Source organism: Ovis aries, chromosome 5, assembly GCF_016772045.2.
Source record: "Ovis aries strain OAR_USU_Benz2616 breed Rambouillet chromosome 5, ARS-UI_Ramb_v3.0, whole genome shotgun sequence".
NCBI lineage: Eukaryota > Metazoa > Chordata > Mammalia > Artiodactyla > Bovidae > Ovis > Ovis aries.
Window position 1 is genome coordinate 86,580,030 of NC_056058.1, and position 14,859 is coordinate 86,594,888.

Consider the following 14,859-nt stretch of genomic DNA (forward strand, 5'->3'; position numbering starts at 1 on the left):
GTCTGTGCCGAATTAACTTCCTGACTCCTCTGCTTGGATGTCCCATGGCCATCTGAAAGGCGGCATATCCAAAACTGAATGGACCATCTCCTTCCTTCATTCTTTTAGCCAGACTTCCTAAATATTTCTCAGATATGTGAACTTTTGTTTTTTCTTTTCTAAAAGCATTATGCTCAGCCTGATTAAGGTAAACTAAAGGACTCCATAATTTCAGAACATCTGTAATTGAGTAAGGAAGTTATACTTTGCATGGCCAGAGGAAACAATTAAATGGAGCTGACAATATACCTCTCTTAATTGAAACAGTTGAATGAACCACTGCTAAAATACAAAATTTCAAAAGCCTAACCCATTAGAAACAAATATTTTAAGCAAGTTAAGAACAAAAGGCATATCATCTTTATATTTATATTCCTAGCTCAAGCATTGTGAATTACAACACAGTTGCTGGCCAATTAATATTTCTTTAATGAATTATTAGGTTTGCCCGTAAATACTTCAGAAAAGCAAGAAGCATTACAAAATTCTCACCAGTTCATTCACATGTGTTTGTGACTCTTTTACAACTTTTTCTATACACCGAATGGCTGATGAAATAAGGATGTCAAAACTGTTTCTACTAGTTACTTGATGAAATTATGAATTTTCTTAGAACACAATAATAAAAAGAATATTAGGCATTCAAATGACTAGCCATGTTAACTTTGTATAAAAATGAAGTTCTATTCTAGATCCTTACTTTGTGAAATCAGCCACTATTCAAAATAGTTTTGACTGGCTCAACCTAGCTTATTCCTGTAAATATAAAATGAGTGTTTTATACATCTTGATAATGACAACAGTTGACTCTTCCTTAACCACAACAAACTTTGTCTTCGTTTCTCCTCAATGAAGTAATTTCCTCCCTGAGCAGTGAGTATAGACTAATGTGCTATAGAGCCTGGTAAGTTCATCTTTCAGTAACAGTCCGGACTTAAACAGAAATGAAATCTTACTGTTGTCCAGTCCTCCTTTAATTATGAAATATGCAAATATAAGAAAAAGTATAAAAGCATAAGTGCACAATTTAATGAAGTATAACAAAGCAAATATTTATGTAACCACCAACACATTACAAAATAGAACTATGTGAACAACCTATCCAATTGTAACCCAGCCCCTGCCACTCAAAGAAATCACTGTCCAGACATTTATGGTAATAACTTTGTTGCTTTTCTTTATAGTTTTATCACCTGAGAATATATCACTAAGTAATTCAGTTTTGCCTGTGTGAACTTTATATAAATGGAATCATATAGTATATATTTCTTTGGTGTGACTTCTTTCAGTTAATATTAGGGTTTTAAGTAAGATTTCTCCGTGAATCTAGATATCTGTAATTCATTTATTTTAATTGCTGTCAATCATTTACTGTGTGAATACATCTTAATTTACTTTTCCATTCCATTGGTGATGAACATTTTGATTAGTTATAGTTTTTGGTTATCATGAATAAGGATGCTATGGCATTTGTGCATATCTATCCTAGTATATCTAACCATGTCTTTTGGTAGGGTATACAATTAGAAGTGTAAGCTGGGTCAGAAAAACTACATATCCTCAAATTTACTACAATGAAAATGAATTTTTCATTAGTTATACTAGTTTAACTGGTTTTCAAAATTAATTTCTTAAATTCTGAAGGTAAATTCCATCTCTTATTACATGTATCACATGGAAACAAGTAAATAGTCTGACAAAATAATTCAAAACAAAATGTAAAATAAAGTATTAATGCCTAAAAGGGATGAACAAATATTGGTACTTTTTTTCCTGATGAAAATACATATTTTTTCTCATAGAAATGATAAGAATGCATCAACCATACTTATCTAAATTCTGAAGAGTGAAGACAGAAATACATAGATCTTATGGAGATTCAAAAGTAGAGTACAATGCTTAGATTTTCATTTTATGGAACTCACATTTCTTTCACAGTATTACAAAGTTTGAAAATCTTGCTCAACATGCAATTAAACAACCGTTCTAGGGGTTCCTTAAAGGGCTTGCTCTTAAAATATAACTTCCACTTTTATATTTATACAATTTTGACCATGAGAAGGAGATTTATACTGAACACAGTAAATCAAATCAGTACTCTCTTTGACCTGGGAACTACTGACCGGTTCTTCTGAAATGAAAAAAAAAAAAAAAAAAAATTCCCCATGTTTTGATTTACTGTGAAACAAAATCGTTTAAGTTACATCAGAATTTTTGGAACCAGTATATGAGAGATTTTTTAGAAAGTATGTATCATGATACTAAAGATGTCACTGAGAACAAAGTAGATTTCATCTCTACTGTTACCCAGCTTAGCATTTAAAAGGAAATGCAGAAGAGTAAAGAAGCTGAGAAATTATGGCAGCGTAAAAAGGCACATTAAAGGGGCACTTGAGCAAGTAAGACCTCGAGGATAAAAAAGTCATGACAAGAGAGAAGGAAGAGATGAATTCTTGGACAAGGAACAAAAACTCAGAAATAAGAAAGGAACTATAGTAGGATCAGAAAATAACATAGGTTCTTTGAAGTCAAGCAGACATAGGAGGAAACTCAAGTTTTCCAATTAATAGCTGTGTCACGTTTGTTAAGTCACTTACCTTCTCTAGTTCTCACTATAAGAAGGGGATAAGAAGAATGAATACAATTTTTGCAAGGACCAGCTAAGATAATGTTTATAGCAAAGTATACATTAAAAATTCCTCCATAAAGGTAGGTAGCAACCTTTGTAGCAGAGTCAAGAGTTTTGGAGTTGGGGAAGGGTTCATATGAGGCAAAAATATGGACAAAGAAGTAGTCATCAGAAGTAGTCATCAGACATCAGTCCAGTCATGGGCCATATTAAAGATTCTCAGGCTGTGGTAGAAATGGTTGGAAGGGCAAATGCAGAAAGGCCAGTGAGGACCTAACTGAAGTTAGTGGCAGTGGAAATGATGGGAACTGGGTGTTTTTAAAAGATATTTAATGACGGTATGGAAGACAAGAGAACTAAAATACTTCTTCTATACCTAAATAATAATTGTGTGTATTTCTATCTGCATTTTTTCTTTCTTTCTTTCTTTTTTTTTTAGTTTATTTTTTAAATTTTAAAATCTTTAATTCTTACATGCGTTCCCAAACATGAAGCCCCCTCCCACCTCCCTCCCCAAGTAATAAAATGAAATGCAAATACTATGGGGCCAGAAATGAAGCATGAGCATGACTCCAAAGAAGTTAATAAGCACTGAGGATAACTGCTGCCTTGGGTGTATCTGCTGATTGTGAGTAGCCTAGATCCAGGTTTTCATGACTGGACTGTATGGGGGACAAAAGACAAAGGACAAAGCCTTGCTCTGTACTCACTTCTCAATGACCTCTGCATGGAGCCTGGATTCATAAAGAGCTAGTTTAAGACAAGGATGCTCTAGAAACAATGCCATACAATATTTATGTCAGACAAGTAGTTTTTAAGCAAAAATTCTATTACTAGAGATGAAGAAGATAACAATATAATGATAAATGTTTCACCAGAAATATACAATAACTTTAAATCTTATAAAACACTTTTTAATATAGCTTCAGAATATATGAAGTGAAAGTCTGACATCAAAATGAGATATTTTATCACAGTCCCCTTAAAAATTATTAGATCAAGATAAAAGAGTAAGAGTATAAAAGATTCTAATAATGTGATTAAACTAGCTTTTGTTTTAAAAATAAAACATATGTGTAAAGCACATGTAAAGAAGTTGTTTCCTAAAGAAAGTCTTGAAAAATTCCAAAGAATATGCACTGACCAAAATTGGTCAATTACTTCATAGTCAATTACTTAACATCTAAATAGGTAAAATTTAAATACACTTAGAAATTAACAAAAACCAAAAAAATGTTTTAAAAAATCTGAAGTCACATATGACATAACTAATAGGTCAAGGCAGATTTTGTAATAGAAAATATTTAAATGACCAATAATAAGGAATATTTTAAATCTTGTGTGATGCAAAAAAATTCTCAAAGGGAAATTAAAGCATTAATATCTATCTCAGAATAAAGGTTGAAAATTAATTACTTATCAAACTTAAGTTAGCAAAAAGCATAAAAAATGGTAAAGTTAGAATTCCCTGGCGAACCACTGGTTAAGGTGCAGGTACAATCCCTGGTTGGGGAACTAAACTCCTACAAGCCATGCAGCATGGCCAAAAGGAAAAAAATGTAGAAGTAAGGATATAATAAAGTTAAGATCAGAAATTAATAAGGTAGAAAATGCAGATAGAGTGGTAAGAAAGCCAGGGGTTGAATTGTGGGAGAAACAATGGCAAAACATTGGCAGGTTATTATCTGCACTTAGCACTGCTTCCATTCCCTGTATAATAGAGGTTCTGGGGCTCTCCATCAAACAAAAATAAGTAAATAAAGGTTTTATGTACTGGAAAGGAAGAAATAGATGACATTATCTGTAAGAAACACTCAAAAGACTGATTATTAGAATTAATAAGAATTTAGCAAGTTATTATAAAGTATACCATATTCAAGAATATGGAGGGTCAGTAAAGTTGTCAATTCTTTGCAAATATATTTAAACCTTCAACACAAATCTGATCAAAATCTCAATAGGATTTTTCAAAGATTATGGCAATTAAAATTATATATATATAGCAAAGAGAAAAATATGGTCATAACATTCTTTAAGCAAATCTAAGTGAACTTGCTCTACTGGATCCAGACTTTTGATAAAGCTATAGCATGTAAGAGTGTGATTTTTGCCTAAAAGATAAAAAATATACAACAGAAGAGAGCCAAGAAATAGAACCACCAGTGTATAGAAACAGGATCTAAAACAGGGAATTGTGTAATCAATGGTAACTGAATGAATTTTCAACTGTATTAAAAAAATAATTTATCTCTTACATCACACACATCACATCATATACAAAAACTAGTCCTATGTGGATTAAAACTCAAAAGCTGAACATTTTGAATTTTTATGAGAAATTATAGGATACCTTCATGACTTTTGGGGAGTGAATTGAGTCAGATACAAAATGACTTAATATAGAAATTAATAAATCACTTAATATAGAAATTAATAATTACTTAATTTACATTAAAATCAAGAACTTCTGTTGTCCAAAGGGGGAAAATTTCTGTTGCTTACAAATAAAATTTTTAAAAGCCACCAACTGAGAGAATAACTGAAAAATAATATCACATATATACAGTATAAAGAAGTTTGGTATAAAATTCACTACTGCTGCTAAGTAGCTTCAGTCGTGTCCGACTCTGTGCGACCCCAGAGACGGCAGCCCACCAGGCTCCCCGGTCCCTGGGATTCTCCAGGCAAGAACACTAGAGTGGGTTGCCATTTCCTTCTCCAGTGCATGAAAGTGAAAAGTGAAAGTGAAGTCGCTCAGTCGTGTCCGACTCTTAGCGACCTCATGGACTGCAGCCCACCAGGCACCTCCATCCATGGGCTTTTCTAGGCAAGAGTACTGGAATGGGTTGCCATTGCCAAGAAATGGCAAAAAACCTCATAGAAAAATGGACAAAAAAGCAAACAAATTTCACAGAAGAGCCCCAAATAAACTGAAATATATCCACCTACATTAAATTTTGGAAAAATTAAAATTAAACCACAGTGAAATGCTGTTTTACACCTACCAAACTGACAAAAATAAATATCGTTAAAAATCAAATCTTGATGAGGATACAGAGCAACAGGAACCCTTAAAACACTTCATGAGGAAGTTTAAATTTCTACCTATACACTGCAAAATAATTTGGCATTAACTATTAAACTTCGAAATTTGCATGTATTACAATCCAGAAGTTCTACTTCTAGATATGGACTTTTAATAACATTCCTGTTATATAATATAGTAATACATTGCTATATATATACATATATATATATATCCTGTAATAAATATAGTAATCTATATAATAGATTACTGTTATAGCATTATAATAGTAAAAGAAAAATTAAGACACAAATGACCATTGTTAGGCAAACATATAAATAAATTGTTATATATTTACAAAATGTATACAGACTCCAACTTAACTATCCCTACATGCAACACTTCGGAGAGATCTCACAGAACAGTGGAAAAAGCAGGCTGTTGAAGAAAGCATGTGTTAGAATATTGTTTTTATAGTGTTCAAAACCAAACAAATATAACTATTATTTTGTTAGAGGATGCATCTAAAGAAGAACAAGGCAATAATTAATATAAAGTTTGGAACAGAAATTAGCTCTGGGAGAATGTTGAGAAAGTAGAATGTTCTTCAGGCAAGTACAAAGTTAAATCCATCAGAAAGTAATAGTAACATATTTCTTAATTTGAGTGATGGGCACAGGGGTGTTAATTCTAAATATTGGTAAGCAGAATACTGGAGTGGGTAGCCTTTCCCTTCTCCAGGGGATCGTCCCAACCCAGGGATCAAACCCAGGTCTCCTGCATTGCAGGCAGATTCTTTACCAGCTGAGCTTCAAGGGAAGCCCATGGAATAGTTAGTATATGATAATTTGTAAATGGTGAGGAAGAGGAAAGAGCATAGGAGTCCCACACTGGTGACCTGAGTCACTGAGTGGGTGATGCTGCTATTTAATGAGAGGAAGAAGAGAATCAGGCAAGGATGGGTGGGAGTGAGTGAGTAGGGAGAATGGAGATGAATCAGTTTTTAACTGTTCAGATAAAGATTGCTGTACTACATCTTAGTAAAATATTGGGGATTGATTGTAATATAATAGATGTACATTGATTGTAATGTAATCAATTACAATATAATTGCAATTGTAATGCAGGACTGAGTATGGAAAGAGAACTCTGGGCTTTGGTTAGATAGTCCTAGGAATCTTTGGCATGCAGGTTGTCTTTAAGGCCTTGGAATGGATGAAATAACCAGGGGTAGGTGTGGAGAAAGGGGGCTGGTATCCACCTTTATAGATGTTTTAAGTCTGAAGTCCTGGGGAACTCTTATCTCAGGAGGTAAAGGATTAAAAATGTAGTCTTCAACTGAAACATATCTGCAAGAAATGATGCAAGCCCTTCTTTGAGTCCCAGAATATGTAGGAAAATGATGCAGAGAGAGGACCACAGTGCAGGAATCGATAATTTTTGGTTTTAGGATGGCTGCAGGAAAACTAAGTTCTCTCTCGCTGATGTGGCCTTCTGACAAGTAGTAATCTCTCCATAAGTGTATTAAGACCAGAGCCTAGAGAATTTTAAAAAGCTCCATTCTCACTCTTCTGCTTGTCTTGAAGAAGCAGTGAACTGCCTAAGGAGAGGCCCAGGCGGCACAAAGTACAGGCAGCCTGTCGCACCTGCAGGCCTCAGTCATACAGCCTCACGGAAATGCATTCTGCCCAAACCTGAATGAGTTCGGTAATGGATTCCTCCCCTGTCAACCTTCCAGATGAGAACCCAGCCCTGCTGACATCTTGATAGAAGTTATACAAAACCCAGAGCAGAGAAGCAAGTTAAGCTGAGCCCAGACTCCTATCCCACAGGAACTGTGAGATGATAAAATGTGCGTTTAAAGTGCTAAGTTTTGGGTAGTTGGTTACACATCAATAGCACACATATACAACACAGTGTCTGTTTGTGTGCTATTCATTAAGGTCTTTGTTGAAGGTGGGGAAAACAGAAAATATTTCAGGTGTATTTTTGTAGGGACATTTTTCCTGAAAGTTTAATGGTTATGAGGAACCATCTCTTTCCCCACAAAAACTGTATATATAAAAGTAAGAAGCCCTCATTTAGGTAAGGTGATTGACTCAGAAAACTCAGTTTCTAGATGGGCAAAGGAAGAGTGTTGGGACTTTGCTAGCACATTGCACTATTTAATTCTCTAGTTTTTTATTTTTATTTGATCATTTTGGGGTTTCTGTCCCCTAACTTGTGTCTCTCTTCTAAGATATGCATTCATAGTTTTATAACAGCCAATGACCAATGGCAGTGCACCCTTGCTTGAAACCCCACTTGTAGTGAGTAACATTTCTCCCAGTGTAAATGGGAGAGACTTTAAAATGCTGTAAAGTCTGGTTAGATTAACAGAATTAATCACTTTTTATGTACCCATGACATTGATTGGTCACTTTTGCAAACTGATGCAAATTGACAACCAAATAAAACTTTGGGCAGCTTGGAGAAGTACACCAACAAACAAAAGTATTTGATAGTATTTTAAAGTATTTAATATTAAAAATAAGGATATATTCACAACAGCCATGAAAAAACATATAACCTAGACCTCACTAAACCTTACTAAAAAGAAATTCTCTGAATGAAATATTGAACTTCTTTAAATGCCTTTCTTTTTCATGTGTCTTTCATTGATACTATAAAGAACTCACTGAAGGTTAGCAATTCTCTTTGAGGTCTCCATAGTAACTGTGACCTTAGCCATATCTTTGATTTAGAACATCAGAATGTTATAATTGATATTAAACACATGAACCCTAGATAAGGGCACTGGCGCCATATTTGATGCAACATCAAAGTAACTTTCTTGTTTGCTCTTATATGTTCATATTGTTTCTGGCTTTTTCTATTTTACTTCTTCCCTCATAGGAGATAAGACTTGGAAATCTTAAAAAAATGACAATGGATAATTTTTCTAAGAGTATGAAATATACCAGAGCAGCTGGAGAAGGAGCTGATGTGATTCAAGAGGAAGACTCCAGAGCTGATACAAGGTAGGAGCAGCTCCTTGTTGGAACCAAGATTCTTATAAAAATTAAGAGAGTGTGATGTGATCCTGAGAAGAAATTCTAATCAGAAAAGATTAGAAAGAAATGAGAATGGCAATATTCATTGGAAAAGTAGAAAAAAGAACAACCACAGAAATGAATGGAAAAAGTTTATACTAGCAAATGAAGTTGAGAATTGCCCTAACAGCGTAACAGGTGGGGGAAACATCAGACCTTGAAAGGAACAGAATCCCTTTGAACTACTTATACTTGGTGACCTCAAAGGTTGGCAAATTCAGGAGACAGCCTCAGCTTTAACACAGCTGCTCTGTGGCATTATTAATGGCACAAAAATGGATCTGGGAATTGGTAAAATAGTAACAGCTAAACCAACAGTTAAAAAATAGAATGATGTCTCCAAGTCATGAAGCCTGTCCATCAGTTACACAAGAAAGGTACCTTCTTGCTGGAAATGAAGAGAAGGCAAGAATCTTCAGCCTGTATCAGCCTCAACAGCTCTGTACTTTATTTCATTTTGATTTAAACCCAGCCTAGTTTGTGTCTATAACTTTTGATTTGAATACACTTTGGGAATTCAGTTCAGTTCTCCCTGAACTTTAACCGACAGTCACCCAAGGGGACCACCCTAAAAAGATAAGTGAAAAGGTAGGGTGGGTCTCTTAATGTCTCAAGCACTGAAAACCATCTTTCTCCCCAGTTGTTTGTTATTTAGAATTATGAAAGTGAAAGCATTCATCGCTCAGTCGTGTCAGATTCTCTATGACCTCATGGACTGCAGCCCACCAGGCTCCTCTGTCCATGGGATTCTCCAGCAAGAGTACTGGAGGGAGTTGCCATTCCTTCTGCAGGGGATCTTCCCAACTCGGATATCTAACCCTGATCTCACCCATTGTAGCTGGATTCTTTACCATCTGAGCTACCTAGATGCCGTTTATAATTATATCATACAAATTCTGGGCCCTCAGGGGGAAAGTGGGAAGAACACACAGCTTTTCCAATGGTACTCACCGAGTAGTTTCTTTATTCTTCAAAAAATGATGGGCTCAGGAAAATTATTCTGGAGATGAGTGCATCTCAAGCCTTGGTGTATTTAATAATCAGCTGGGGAGATTTTTAGAACAAAGACTTGACCCTTGTGCCAAGAGTCTCTTCCCAGAGATCATCAGTGATGATTTTTTTCCTTATTTACCCACACCAGTCAAACCCTTAGTGAAAGCCTTGGCAAGAGAAAATTAAGTCTGTGGGAAATTCTGTATCTCTCACTTTTTCCAAACACAACTCAGTAGATGCTAAAAGGCAGTATTGTTATGGATCACTGCATTGACTTTATTAACATTTCTGTTTAAAACTTTTCATAGGATTGATTAGCATCTTTCTGATAGAGGCTTAAGATTAGAAAACTTTGATAAGATTGCTTATCTTTATGTTCCTTTGAGTGCTTTCCTAGCCAAAGGGTGAGCTGATTTTCTTCAAAATTTCCACATGTTTCTGAGGGAACAAAAAGGGGTACTGATACTTATTGGAAACCTACCATATGTCAGGTATAGCACCATTCCTCTTTTAAGTGGTCTTATTTAATCCTTACAATAGCCCTCATGAAAAAGCACTGTTCTCATTCTCATTTTATAAATCATGTAATTAAATACAGAGAAATTGAGTCACTTAATAAAATTACATGGCTCTGAAGCAAATAAACTGAGATTTGAATCTTATTTCTTACTATGTTGCTACACAACTTGTCCCATTTTCTGAATTGCTTTAAATTACAAATTACCCCAGGGTGATTACACTTATACTTCCAACATCTTTTCTATCTTAAAAGGTAGGAAATCTCCCAATTTATACCAAATAATCATTCTATCTGTTCCTAAACTCAGAGCCTGGAGAAATTAGTATTGCCTTTGCTCTTTTTTTCTCATATTGTTCATTGCTAATCTAGACAAATTAAAGTACAAATGAAAATTTCTCTGTTCACCATAAGAGCAGGTCAACAGTTCATTATTCAATGCTTAATAAGGGTTACCACTACCCTCCTTAATTTATTTAAAAGATCCTTTAGGAATAAAGAATACAAGGGGACTTTTGAAGACACTATTTCTTATGTTAAAGCTACATTTATTCTATTTAACAAAAAATGCTTTTAAAAAAGCTCAATAAAAATCTGGCATCTTTCGACATAATATGATTATGAAGAAGACCTGTATGTTTCCCTTTCTCTTGAAAAGGTCAGGAATTTCATCCCCATTATAAACTAATAAAGCCTTCTGGGAAGACAGAGACTGACATTTTTTTATATTCTCAGCTGCCTCCAGTTGGTAAATCTATTCATGCATTCAACAAAACTTATTGCCTTCTTACTGTGTGTTCAGCTTAAAGAATACTTTGGTGAACAAACTGATTAAACGTTACCTCCGTTTTCATGAACTCCAAAGGCATGAGGGATCATCACTCATTTTTTCCAAGTTCCTATATTAATTGTAGTGATAAAAAGTTAAAGCAATCCTGTGAAAAATTTTAATTTAAATAGAAATGTTAATATAGCCAGTGAACTGATCCATAACAATATTACCTTTTAGGATCATAAATGTATATGTTAACTGTATAATTAAATCACAAACCTAAATTTTTACTGCCAGTTTTCTTTTCTCTAGGGTAGAGTTTCAAGTTTCACATAATAATAATATTAAATCTAATAACATTCACAGGGAGAACAACCTGTTAGACATTCTGTATAGTGCAGTTTCTACCCTTAACTTGCTAATTAGAATAAATCTTTAGAAACTGAGGTAAATATAATTATATTGCTTATTTTTAGGTATCTTTAAGCATATAGATTATTTTTTAATCAAATAATTCAAAGTTAACTATCTCCTGTCCAAACTCTTGATTTGTCTCTTTGTCTCAAATAGTCACTGCCCCCCCACCCCCCAAATACACCACTGTCTTTCACTCCTGAAAACAAAGAAAAACAAGTCATTCTAGTGACCATTAATCAGAGTGTCAGCTCATTTGGATAAAGACCTTACAAGGAATGTATTTGACAAAACCATCAGGAATATACAATGGAGAGAGAATAGTCTCTTCAATAAATGGTGTTGGGAAAACTGGCCAGCAGATGCAAAAGAATGAAACTGGACCACTAACTTACACCACACACACACATCAAATCAAAATGGTTTAAAAACTTGAACATAAGACCTGAAACCAGAAAACTCCTAGAAGAAAATATAACTCCTTAACATCAGTCTTCACAATGATTTTTTTTTAATTTAACATCAAAGCAAAGGCAACAAATGCAAATATGAATCAATAGGACTACATCATACTATAAAGCTTCTGCAAAGCAAAGGAAACCATCAACAAAATGAAAAGGTAATCTACCAAATGGGAGAAAAATCTTTACAAATCAAATATTTGATAAGGTATTACTATTCAAAATATATAAGAACTATTGCCACTCAACAGAAAATAAAATGTACAATCTGATTTTAAAATGGGCTATTACCAACAAGACAAGACATAAGAGGTATTGGTAAAAATGTGGAGAGAAAGCAACTCTTCTGCATTGTTGGTAGAAAGATAAATTGGTGCAGCCACTATGGAAAATAGCATGAAGTTTCCTCCAAAAATTGAAAACAGAGCTACTATATGATCCAGCAATTCCACTTCTGAGTGGAATACAAGGAAAATAAAATCATGAACTTTAAAGATACCTTCACCCACATGTTCATCACAATATTATCTGCAAATAGTCAAGACAAGCTAACAATCTAAGTGTACTTCAGCGGTTTAATGGATAAGAATATATTGGGTCTATGTATAGTCCTACCTCTAAGATATTGCAGATTATGTTCCAGACCACCACAGTAAAGAAAAGATCACTAAAAGTCACATGGATTATTTTTTCCTCCCCAGTGCATATAAAAGTTATGTTTACATGGATCAATGGAACAGAATAGAGAACCCATAAATTAACTCACACACCTAATGTCAATTAATCTTTGACAAAGGAAGCAAGACTATAAAATGGAAAAAAAGTCTTTTCAGCAAGTGGTATCAGGAAAGTTGGACAGCCACATGTAAATCAATGAAGTGAGAACACACTCTCATAGCATGCAAAAAAATAATTTAAAAACTTAAATTTAAGACATGACACCATAAAATTCCTAGACGAGAACATAGGCAAACATTCTCTGACATAAATTGTACCAATATTTCCTTAGGTCAGTCTTACAAGGCGAAAGAAATAAAAGCAAAAATAAACAAATGGAACCTAATCAAACTTAAAAGCTTTTACACAGCAAAAGAAACCACAAACAAAATGAAAAGACAATCTAACAGAATGAGAGAAAATATTTGCAAATGATGAGATCAACAAGGTTTTAATTTTCAAAATATACAGATAGGTCAGACAACGCAGCAATTAAAAAGAATAAAAACCTCAATCAAAAAATGGGCAGAAAACCTAAGTAGACATTTCTCCAAAGAAGACATACAGAAGGCCAAGAGGCACATGAAAAGATGTTCATATTGCTAATTGTTAGAGAAATGCCAATCAAAGCTATTATGTAAGGAGATGACACCTCACACTGGTCAGAATGACTGTTAAGATTTGAGTCTACAAATAATAAATGTTATAGAGGTGTGAAGAAAAGGGAATCTTCATACACTGTTGGTGGAAATGTAAAGTGAGCAACCAAGATGGAAAACAATATGGAGGTTCCTAATGAAACTAAAAATAGAGTTGCCATATGATCCAGTGATCTAACTCCTAGGCATATATCCAGACAAAACTATAATTCAAAAAGATACATGCAATTTTATGTTCATAGTAGCACTGTTCACAATAGCCAGGACAGGCATGCATGCATCTCTGTGTGCCCAGTCGTGTCTGCCTCTGCGACCCCACAGACCACAGCCCTCCAGGCTCCTCTTTCCACGGGATTTTTCCAGGTAAGAATACTGGAAGCAACCTAAATGTCTATCTACAGATGATTGGATAAAGAAGATGTACATATATACAATGAAATACTACTTGGCCATAAAAAGGAAAGAGATAATGCCTCCTGCAGCAAATGGATGAACCTAGAGATTATCATCATAAGTCAGTCAGACAGGGAAAGACAAATATCAGATGATATCACTTACAAGTAGAATCTAAAATATGGTATCTGTGAAATAGAAACAGGCCCACAGACATAGATAACAGACATGTGGTTGCCAAGGGGGACCATAGTGCAAGCTGAGTGCTGAAGAATTGATGCTTTAAACTGTCGTGTTGGAGAAGATGCTTGAGAGTCCCTTGGACTGCAAGGAGATCCAACCAGTCCATCCTAAAGGAGATCAGTCCTGAATATTCATTGGAAGGACTGGTGCTGAAACTGAAACTCCAATACTTTGGCCACCTGATGCGAAGAACTGATTCATTAGAAAAGACTCTGATGCTGGGAAAGATTAAGGGCAGGAGGAGAAGGGGACAACAGAGGATGAGATGGTTGCATGGCATCACCGACTCAATGACATGAGTTTGAGCAAGCTCTGGGAGTTGGTGATGGACAGGGAAGCCTGGCGTGCCACAGTCCATGGGGCCGCAAAGAGTCGGGCATGACTGAGTGACTGAACTGAACTCAACTGCCAAGGGGGAGGGAATGGAAGAGGAATGGAGTGGGAATTTAGGGCTAACAGATGCAAATGATATATATAGAGTGAATAAATAACAAGATTCTACTGTATAGCACAGGAAACAGTATCCTGTGATAAACCATAATGGAAAGTAATATAAAAAGAATATATATATATATATGTATAACCAAATCACTTTTCGGTGCAGCAGAAATTAATACATTATAAATTAACTACTTCAATAAAAAATTAAAAAAAATCATTATGCTTATTCCTTAAACTTATACAGTGCTGTATGTCAATTATATTGCAATAACACTAGATGGAAAAAAGTTAGAAAGTGATGTTTCCACTATACTATAGTCTAAGTGTACAATAGCGTTTTGCTTAAAAAGTACATTAACTTAAAAGTTTATAGCTAAAAAATCCTAACCACCATCTGAACCTCCAGTGAGTTGTAATATTTTTTCTGGTTTGAAATATTTTGAGAAATACCACAATGTGACAAC